This window comes from Mya arenaria, chromosome 9 (assembly GCF_026914265.1).
Source record: "Mya arenaria isolate MELC-2E11 chromosome 9, ASM2691426v1".
Classification (NCBI taxonomy): domain Eukaryota; kingdom Metazoa; phylum Mollusca; class Bivalvia; order Myida; family Myidae; genus Mya; species Mya arenaria.
In genome coordinates this window covers 46,330,694-46,342,574 of record NC_069130.1, presented here as the reverse complement: position 1 = coordinate 46,342,574, position 11,881 = coordinate 46,330,694, and the positions used below count along the sequence as shown (strand labels likewise).

Below are 11,881 nucleotides of genomic sequence, written 5' to 3'. Positions count from 1 at the left end.
AAACACCAATCAATATTTTAAAGAAATTGCGAGCTAACAACTGCAAATCTCATAATTAAGTTTTTACCCAATTGTCAGTATTTATAATTACTTTTTGCTTCTACATACTGTACTGTATGTACTGTACATATCTGACTTAAAATTTGCGGACCCTGGGTTAAATTGCAGTCTTATATAAGTATTAAACGTAAAATGTTTTAATACCACTTCGTTAATGATTAGCCCTATATAAAAACTAAAAAAGTTTTCCTGATAAAACTTGGTATTTGCATACTGAATAAAATCAATATCACGTGACTCATTAGTATGCGCGTACAACTACGGGATAGAAATTTTGAATCTGTGACGTCACGCGCCTTTGATCAGTCGAGGATTCTGCATTAGAGGTGCAATTAATGACAAAATAACAGTGTTTTGAATGAATTTTATTTAAATTTGCCGTAGATTAAAATGGCTAGTTACGATAGAAGTGACGAAGAAGAAATGGAGGAGAATATGGAAGTTGAAGGCGCCGAAGGTAGGTGGATTTATTTTGGGAAGATCAATCACCGAATCCAATCGCCATTGTAAGAATAATTAATTAGGACAGCAAAAATTAAGATATAATTTTGAAGAGTTAGTTTTGATCTTACGGAATTAAATTAGTTTGAAGTATTCCCTGGCCAAATATTTCATGAATTTGCAGGTTTAATTGCTATTTGGTGGCTTTGTTTTCATTGTGGTTTCGGCACTTTCGCATGCCGTCTTTGTCAATAAAACGCGACATCATTTCAGTTTCGGTTTTGACTAACTTAGAAGAGACCGAGAAACAAATTTCGAATATCGTTTAACTAATCAACATAACTGGCACGTTTCGGCTGAGATTTGGACCTCAAAATATGTTTAAAAGTTGCATTTGAGAAGTTTTTGGTGATATTTTGAGCATCTATATTTAGATTTATCCAAGTCGGTTAGTGCGCGTGCGCAATATAAATATAGGTCAACATGCCGGGTTCTACTTTCACTTGTAATCTGTGCTACTTAGTCTTAAGAATGTGGTATCTTCAAACTAATCAAACTCATTGTTTAAAAAGAAGAATGTATTAATTAACGCTGCATGACTTTGTCTGCAATGCTGAAAATAGCTTTAGTCACAATTGAACTTATACGTACAAAATGTTTTAAACATAACATCGACTTAATACAGTACTTATCACATGTAGTACAATGCAAATGTTATGATTGTATCATAATTTTCTTGTAGGTCTAAAACTCTTGTAATTTACTTTTTGATGTATTTAATGTTTAAGTGCATAATCATGTACTATGTTAGTATAAATTAATGATTTAACTTTTTAGCCGCTATGGTAAAAATGATGATTTTTTTAGGTATTAAATAAGCCATCATAAACATACTGTATTCAACATAACCATCATTAAAAATAAATATTGCAGATGACACCACTCAGTCCTCATTTCCCCCCGGGAGGGGAGAGGACCGTCAATCCCGTAAGTCAGGGAGGAACTGTGCAGGCTTAACTTTACCAGGCTTGCATCATCTAAATTCACCAGTCGCCAGTTGTAAACCAAACAATTAGTTAACCAATCATGGGATTATATTTTGTTATAAAATAATAGCTCTTGGTAGAGTTTATTTATCATAGCTCTTGGTAGAGTTTATTTATCGAGTGTATGAACTGGAGAACCTGCCCCAAACTGTATTGTCAAGCTCTAGTAATTGACATATTGCTTTTTCAGATTTATACCCCCTTGAAAATATCAAACAAAATCATGATATCTTTAATCCAAATCTATATGCATTTGTTTTTGTAGGTTTATCCCATGACTAGAAAATGGTTCCGTTGGTTAAACAGTTGTGAATTTTTATATAATAGTGGTTCTGCACCATGTAATCTGGTTTGGTGACTGGTTAATTTATGATCCAGGCTTATAAATTTGAAACAAGTCTGTGATGCCCTTGGCATTTTTTTGAAGTTGCTATTACATGTAACTTGATTTGGCTTTGTTTTCTCGATATTTTAGCTTCATATAAAGTTATTTTTTTATTTTTGAATGAAATTTCACAAATGCCAGGACAAGAAGTTTAAGCCTTGCACACAGTGTTTCTCCTTCAAAGAGATTATTATCAAGCCAATGTCCAAGCTTTTGTATGGTAAACCAGTGGTGTATGGCTGCCTATTTTATCATCATGATTTCATCCTGTCATCAATGCATACACATTTACCCCAGCAGTTTATTTAAGTATGTGGTCAGTTTCTTGTAAAATGTGGCAATTGCATGCTAGTTTATAAGCTGTATCCTTCATTTATTTTGCTACCCGAAGGAAGAGCATGGAATTGCCGCTTTTCCATCCTGTAATATGTCCATAAATGTTGGTATGTCAGCCCTGATGAATAAATGTAAAACTACCATACTGATGAGATTTCAATGAAACTTGATGCTCTACCTTATTTCATTGTAGAATTATATCCACCTCTTACTTTTACAGTATGCATTTATACTGGAGCTGCTTTCACCTGTCCATAAAAATGCCACAACTATTTACCTATCAATATATGTGTGTGTATAAGTTAACAATTGCTGCTTTTTCGTGGACAAAAGGCTTTAGAGGAGCATACATTGTTTTCAGTGATACATTATTTGTTTATTGTTATGTGCTGCAGTCATTCTTTTTTGTTTTTTTGGTGGGGAGGGGGGTAAATAAATTTAATACAGTCTATTCTTGATATTAGCAGAGCTATTTCAAACTCTGAATTTCATATAGCAGGGCTTGAACATTTTAAATTTATGCTGAAACCTAATGTAATAATTTGGGTTTGTACATATAAAAGTCTGATTTAAATACTGCTGTATGGCGTTCATGGTATAAATATCTGCACTGCAGCCATTGCTGAATTTGGCCTTACTTGTTTTCAAATTTTTGTTTTTCAATGTTGATCTCATCAATTCCAAAAAAAGAAGAGTAGTTAAATGTCGACAAAGGTGAAAGATGCATGTTGATATTTTGCTTTTCCTAAGTCAAATTAGGTGGCTTGGAGCCAATGAGAAGGTGATTTATTGTTTTATCAGGCTTGTAGTCCCCCTGGGATGGAGATTTATTGGTTTATTGCATGCTTTGCATGTTTTCTTTCGCTCTCAATTTAAAACACATGTATCTGTGACTAATCTACAGCTTAAAGATTGTAACCAAAACAGAACTTACATAAATAAAACTATGGTAACGTCTCTGTTGTTTCCATCTTTATAATTGTGTACATGACATTGTATGTGAGCTATAGTTAAGCAGATATGATGAACAGTTACTGAATGTGAAAACATTGTCTTAAGCTTACTATACATGTATAGTTGAAAGTATGAAAGAAAACGTTATTTTTTTTTCCCTTCAGATGACGTTGAAGATGATGACGCTGAAAAGAAAGGAAAGAAAAGAAAAAAGAAAGATGGCAGTGGGAAGAAGAAAAAGAAGAAGAAGAAGCATCACCATGATGACGATGTAAATTAGCCACTTGTATTACAATTTACAGAATCCTACCTCCTTATCATTTTGGACTTACTATTATGTGAAATTTTGATGCCTGGTGACACTGTATTATTTTGTATCATATGAAAGGGTTTAATGATTAGAGGAATAATCTATGTTAATGTTATACTGGTAAAATAATAGCAAATATGCGTCTGGTTTGTATAACATGAGAAAAATCACAAGTTTGGGTCTGTTTTAAAAATAAAGCTTGCAAACTTAAACATGATGTAACCTTTCAGTTTATGAAACATTTGAAAAATCATGACTGAAGGTTTTTTTTGAAATCTCTAGGTTTTATATTGCAATACAGCAACTGGACATATTTATATTCTCTTCCTTTCCCCTTCAGGGCTCGGATGGTGAGAAACACAAGAAAAAGAAGAAAGATAAAGGCATGGCAGATCTTGGAACACCTCGAGACAGACCAAGGGTATTGGATAAAACCTTCTTAGTATTCAATGGTCATAAACCACATGTCCACAGCCGGTGTTTTTCTCATACTAACCTTTAATTTTAATTATGAAGTTAATGCTTATAAAAGTTAACATCAATATTCAAACTTTCTTCTTCTCTGCAGCCTGGACAGGAAACATCAGCAGATATTGCTGCCAAGTTTGGCCTAGCCAACATTGAGCTGGAATACACAGCTGAAGATTTTGAGGCCCTAACAAACTACAAGCTGTTCAGAGAACATATTCAACCGCTACTGGTTGATCAGAACCCCAAAGCGGCACAGGTAAATACTGTTATTAAAATATTACATGCTCTTACTTGATGTACCAGAATGATTCTAGGTTCAGTGTCTGGTATGAAATTCAAACCTATATATCAGGGTGGAAAAAACACAACAAAGAAAAGAAAATCAAGGAAAGTTCTCTCCATTCAACATTTTTGAAATAACACAGTATACGCTAAGGCGAGATACCCTGCAGTGTCAAAAACTTCAAAACAAAGATATACAGTTGCAGGTTCATTGATTTCTGAATCTGGTTTTATGGTTCTTTCTATGCTTTGTTCTGTAAACTTGTTACATATGTTAGTATGTTTGTTAAATAAATGCAGGCTATATGTTTTTCTGCTTTCTGAAGCCTAAACCTACAACCAATGACGCAAACATAGAATCAAGTTTGTCATGGCCTTGTTGGTAAATGCATGAGAATGATATGTTGCAGGTCTCAAAAGGAGTGGGATCATATATGGATTGTGTTTAATGAATGCATAGAACTTAATGCAATTTCAAGTCACGTTAATAAACACGCTGAGACTTGCAGGCATTCATTATTTGTTGATTTTCAGGAAATTCCCATTCCCATTACAATTGATAGTTGCTTTCATGTTGATGAATGTTATTCTAACAATATATTTTGTAGGCCAAGCTGATAAACCTTATAGCAGCCAAATGGCGGGAGTTTGCCCAGGCAGCTGGTCAATACAAGAAGAATAAACTCGGGGTGGTAAGCCCAACTACTGATGGTACCGAGAAACACATACCTGCAGAGCCCGAGACGCCCGTACAGGCAAAGGAGTCAGGTATGTTGAAGTGTTGTAAGAACTATCAAGTAGAAATGATTAATCATTCAAATACACTATAATGCCAAGAAATCTGGTACTTTCGTTGGTTTTTGAGCCAGTATTCCTGACATCTTGAGAGTTGGTTGAGATGCTTAATCAGCATTATTTCGGACATCAACAGGACAATGAGCACTTGCATATCTATTGATTCCGTGGTATGAACGAACCAAAATTAAATTATCAAGTTATTTGTCAAAACTCCCGCTGAGGTTTTGAAAGCTGTAGTACGAGTTTTAACTTGCTAAGAACTAAAGGTGTTGAAGATTAAGACGTATTCATTTGACCATCATGGCATGAAGAATTTCAACATGTTTGAACACTTTTCAGATGAAGACACTGCAGAAGACTATTACACTGAGGAGAAAGCCAGCACAGGCAAGAAAAAACGGGGTCGAAAACCTAAGGAGCCAAAAATTGAACCTGAAGAAGAGATCGAAGAAGAAGTTGAAAATGAGGAGTATGTTGAGGAGAAACCTAAACGACGTAGGGCAGCTAAGAAATCCAAAAAAGCTTTGGATGCTATGGAGGGTTGGTACTCTTGCCTTGTTTATTGAAACACAAGCATCTGTTTAAATGTCAGTTATGTTTTATTCAGATTAATTAATTCTGTATTAATAATGCTAGTTAAACATACAACCAAGTGGATTAATGCCAAGGATTTAATTGTTTATTTTATTCCTATTTCTTATAGTCTGTTTCTAAAGGCTGAAAACCTGATTCTGTATCCTGAATTAGACTCAAATCTGATTCTAAATGCTGAATTAGGCTAATACCTGATTCTAATGCTGGAATTAGGCTTATACCTGATTCTAAATGCTGAATTAGGCTAATACCTGATTCTTAATGCTGGAATTAGGCTAATACCTGATTCTTAATGCTGGAATTAGGCTTATACCTGATTCTAAATGCTGAATTAGGCTAATACCTGATTCTTAATGTGGAATTAGGCTTATACCTGATTCTAAATGCTGAATTAGGCTAAAACCTGATTCTAAATGCTGAATTAGGCTTACCGTATTATATCATGTATAGGACGCTAGCATAGATAGGACGCAGGCAAAAAAATATATCGAGAAAACCCAATAGGTAAAACCCCTTAATATATAAATAGGACGCAGCGGAAAAATGTCAAAATCGGAGCCGAAAAATTGAGGTCGGTAAAGTATTTATAACATATATTGAAGTAAAAAAGAAACAAAAATTGTATATAAGGCATATTTCGATAAGTGTCTTGTGTATTTCGATAATTATCGTCTTATTTCGGTAATTAAGCGTACACAACAATGATATATGTCTTGACATTTTGAGAACATTCATGCATAATATAAGACTTGTACAAATGCTGTAATAGACTAGTTCTGACTGACAGTCAATCGTTGCAACCGTTGCATCTCCCGACATGCCTTCTGAATGACAGTCAACCATTGCAACCGTTGCAAAACTGTGTACTGTCAAAACTAATGATTGTTTTGATAAGGCTTGTCGCTGCGCGGATTAAAGCATGTCAGCATAATTATTGCGTGTCGGAAATTAGCCTTGCCAGAAGAAGGCACCTCGGGTAAAGTGCGAACAAACAACAATACGGTATTACCATCGCAATAGTTTGTTCTATTGATGTTTTTTTAATGACAGACAGCGGGTGTTTTTCACACCTTCGCACATTTGAAAAGATTTGATAGTGACAATAATGCTGCTTTGCGTTATGCACATTCCTTTATTAATCTTTTAAAACAGTAACATACAACAAAATGTTTTGTAAAATATCGAAACATTAAAATCATGAACAACGATTAATTGATAAATACCTCCTTTCCCGATATTCCGTTGCCGTTGTAACTCAATCCAGTTAAAGTGCTGACTCACATCGAGTTTTTGTGAGTAGCGTCCCTTTTGTAAAAAAGTAAACACTCGTGTTTGTTTTCAATTTATTTCTCAATAAATCATTTTAAAGTAAACATTCAATATATTTCTGCGTGTGTTAACTTGCGTGATTTTACCTATGTCAGTTCCTTACAGATACTTACTATTACCGCGTTCTTCCCCCGGTCCGATATTTTCGACCAGGAATGGACTTGGAAAAAAACAGATGAAATTCTAATAGCATAGAAAGGACGCAGGCAATTTTTAAGACGATAATTGGGGGTAAAAAGTGCGTCCTATGCATGATATAATACGGTAAACCTGATTCTAAATGCTGAATTAGGCTTTTACTTGTTTCTATGTTTCTAAATGCTGAATTAGGCTTCAAAATTGTTTTTAAATGCTGAAACCTGGTTATGTTGCATTGCTGCATTTCTTATCATTCTTTTTATACCACTGAAGGAATTTTATTTTTACTTAACATTTGAAAATTGATCAATATGACTTGGATAAATTATTTTTTGATGGACAATTATGATTTTCACTGATTTTTATTCCCATACATTATCTGTTACAGAAGAAGATTTTGAAGAAGAAGAATACGTTGAGCTCGGTGCCAAAGGGAAGAAGAAGCGGGGCAGTGCTGGTAAAAAGAAGAAAGGGGCTGACTATGATGACGTGGAGGAGGAAGAGGATGAGGACTCTTACATGGTAGGGGACTGTTTTGGCCAATATTGGACCTATTCCCAGTGCAGTTTAGTCTATATTTGAAGTGAAACATTATAACTTTTTCCCAATTATGAGTAGGGACCTTTTTCCAAAATAGTTTTGGGTATCTGTTCAATTTACACACTGATGGAAGACACACAAGTTAATATATTGATAAGTAAAAGAGGCTTGGTTTTGGGAAGGTTCCATATCCATGTATATAGATTCTGTCATGGTAAAATATGTTGTGGGATTCAAGAGTAAATTAATGTTTTCAAAATATCCCTAGAAGTTTAAAGACTGTTTGGTACCTTTCTCTTTTATCAACTTCAATATCTTTCAAAGAAACAAAGTTAAGCTCTTGTTGGCTTGGTGTTGGCAATGTCATGAAAACTTGAACCAAAGCCATTCCCTGAGACCTATCATTTGCATTAAAATGGGACATTTTATACACATGATACCATTAATAATATGTATAGCAAGGCCCATAACTCTCACCTTTAATTATTGTATAGTTTGCCCATATTTTTACTGTAAGTATGACAGTATACGAGCGATGGTAGTCTAATGTTGACACATTCATTATGTAGCTGGCTCACCAATCTCGTGAAAAATTCAATGGTGATTATTAAACTATAATGAATGAATGTTGCTTTAGGATGCCAAGAGTAGTGGTAAGAAGAAGAAGGGGAAGTCTGTGGCTCCAATCAAGATCAAGCTGTCTACAAAGAAGAAGCGCCGAAGAAAGGGGAGTAGTGTAAGTATATGTGGATATGTTGATGTGCTAGGCAGGTTTAAGGCAAAAGGAAAATAATGGTTAGGTTCTTAGACACTGTCGCATTCATTTTTTACTCCCACCTTTGTTAATTTTATAAATTTTGTATTTTTAGCCATAGAAAGTATTAAAATAATTATTATGAGCTTATTCTGTAAAATTTGCAATGAAGTCTATGTCCGTTTTACTTCTTTATTTTTAGCTTGATAACATATAATTAATTTGAAAATCCATGAATGAATAGTGATTAAATAAATTGAGAAAATGAAAAGTAACAAATATAATATCAATATTTTTTTTAAATGAGTGTCTAAGAAACTAAAATTAATTTTTCTTTGCCTTGTCTGACTAGTTGCACACATAGATGCATATATTTTGACAGTGTGATGAATGGGTCAGTCATGCAGCAGGGATCAGGCTACAGGGAAATTTGAGAAAACAAAGCTTAGCTTGTATATTAAACAACTCCCAATATCGGCAATGGGAGAAGTTGTTTTAATATGAAATTGGTAAAAAATGTTTGATTAAAAAATTCTCCTTAATTTGGGATGAACTTCTTTCTGTTTTCAATATCTAGCTTGATTCCTTTGCCGAAAATAGTGAAAAAGTGCTTTAGTCTTATAAAACAGTTCATTGTGTGCATGGAATATTGATTTGTTTGTGTGTTCATGCTGTAAACCTGTGCTGGAATGTAGCACAAGCCCAAAAGCCCAGCACTGGTAAAACGCTTTCTGTGCTTGCTCAATTTTAGGATTTATATAGCCAGGCTTGTTGGAAAAAATAAAGTCAAGCACTTGTATAAGAATTTAGCCTTGTTTATCCAAATGTCAAATTTTGATAACTCCATGAGTGCACATGAGCAAATTTTATGACGCTCACAATACAGTATGACTACACAAAACAAATGTGATCGATCCTTGTATTTTCATTTTAAATAATTATTGATCATCATCAACATATAAAATGTTTTGCAGCTAATGTCAGTGTTTGAGCTGTTTCATTTATTTAAAAAGAAGATAGGTCTTGACCATGATTATCAAACATACATGACAAGACTTCAGTTACATGAAATACTTTTAAGTGGTTACTTAGTGAAATTCAATGCTAAATTTACACCATTTGTTCGCATATATATACCTTGCATTCTAATGGAATTTTGTGAGGGTTGTAGTATTTGTAAATAATTGAAAATTGATCAGGTCATAAATTTAACGTCAAACAATTAAAATCAATATATCTTTACGTATCAGTGGTAAGATAATGGAATCTTTGATTTTAACCCAGCGATATTGATCAAAATAAAAAATTTGCAACTCGAAAGGACATTTTGATATTCAAGTAATCTGCAGTAACTGCAGTTGATTTCAAAATAATTTATTCATTTATTCCCATAATAGGATGACGGTGATGGTGGTGGCAACAACACCTCTGACGAGGAGTTTGAACGGCAACTAGAAGAAGCTAGTCTGATTGCCGAACAGGAGAGAGAGGAAAAGCCAAAGCGTGTAAAGAAGGGAAAGAAAGCCGGCAAGGGCAAGAAACGTTTGAAGCTGAGTCGCTCTTTTGGAGGGGAGGAAGATGGTTATGAGGTAAGAACAATAAAATATGATCTACTTGCCATTTATGAGCCTTCAAGGTTAAAGAGAAACTAAAATGTGTTGCAAGGGAATGTATGCTGGTTCGGTTAAGATACAGCTTAAGCTAAGTCATTTGTTGCGAGTGGAAGATCAGGATAATTCTGAGGTAGGAAAATTGCACGAAATTTGGCATGCGAAAGGCTGAAGTGCCAAAAAGGAATGAAATCTATTGGTTTTTGTTGAAAATGGACATTATGGTCTGCAAGCATGGTGTTTAAATGTGTATACCATTCTTTACAAGGAAAATGTTTGTTGAAATTTGCCATTCAGCTGACCAAACAGAACTTATATACTTGGCGTGGCAATGGGCCGAGTTTATAGCATTATGGACTCTGAGTCAGATGGTACTGGGTTCAATCCCAAACTCTAAACTTTGACAATGCTTGCTACATGTTATCACACAGCAATGATAAACAGTTCGTAATCACATTTACCAAGCATATTTTAAATGTGGACATATTTTTAATGCCACAGTATATGAGTGACTTGTCATTCATTGTGACTGTAATTCTTACCTTTACAGACAGAACACCAGGATTACTGCGAGGTGTGCCAGCAGGGAGGGGAAATCATCCTGTGTGACACCTGTCCCCGGGCTTACCATCTTGTGTGTCTTGAACCCGAATTGGAGGAAGCCCCGGAGGGAAAATGGTCCTGCCCTCACTGCGTATGTGTATTGTTAGCTTTTAGTAGTCACTTGAGAGTTTGAAGAAGCTGCAGCCAGTTCCAAAAGATTTGGTCAAATTTGCACCAAATGATATGCTCAGAATCTATGAGATTGAGAAATATGTGTAGCTGATGTTATTGAAAATATAAAGTGAAAAGGCAGTGGATTTGAAGAATGCAAATGTTAATTCTCAGCGAATGTTCGAATATTTTTTTTCAATCTAGAACAATTTCATGACCAATTGTTTGCATATCTACTAAACCGCAGTATTACTTCTACTTTGTTTGTCTAGAAAATTGAAGTGTAGACTTAACCATTCAGGAAACTGAAGGTCCCGCCATCCCAGAGGTTGAAGATGACTGACCACAATGAGTTTTGTCGCGTTTGCAAAGATGGTGGAGAGCTGATGTGTTGTGACAGATGTCCCTCATCTTACCACCCCCACTGTCTCAACCCCCCAAAGAAAGAGGTTCCCAAAGGGGAGTGGATATGTCCCAGGTGTTCATGCCCGCCAATGAAGGCAAAGGTATGACAATTGCTTACATTTCTGAAATGTGAATGTGGCTCAATTTTGACCCCATTTTAGGTGGAGAAAAAAAAATATCTTTTTTTTGAGTTTTTTTGTGTAGTTCATACAGAAATGTACCAAGAAGTGTACTCATTTGGTATTGTGGATCTGCCAAGGTAAAATTATGATAGAAATCTATATTTACGTAAGAGTCACTGTGAGTTTGTAATACTTTACAAATTAAAAATTCTATCATCCAACATTGATTTGTTATATTTCTTGGGACAGTCAGAACTCAGATGATTATATAATCCACCCGTAATATTAATTTTTATTTACAACGATTTTCAACCAATGTTTCCTTGTAGGTGGCCAAGGTCCTGACGTGGAAGTGGACGGAGCCCCCGGAGCCGGAGAAAAAGATGGAGGAGATGGACCACACCCATGAACATCACCTCGAGCCCAAGTCAACACCGGTATGTTATAATAGTTATACATCAACAAGTATAAGCCTGAGTTCCTAGAGACATGTTTTCTTTTACCACTTGAATTATGTTACTTAAGGTGTTGTTTAATGTATCCAATATACTGATACAGAGATTAGCTCGTCATTTGGTCCAGCTGTAAATCT

The 11,881-nt window shown here is 35.0% G+C and overlaps 1 pseudogene; it reads left to right on the top strand.

Moving 5' to 3' along the window:
* Positions 1-342: 342 nt before the first annotated feature.
* LOC128246950 (chromodomain-helicase-DNA-binding protein Mi-2 homolog) overlaps positions 343-11,881 on the top strand; it is a 35,752-nt pseudogene continuing 24,213 nt past the window's right edge.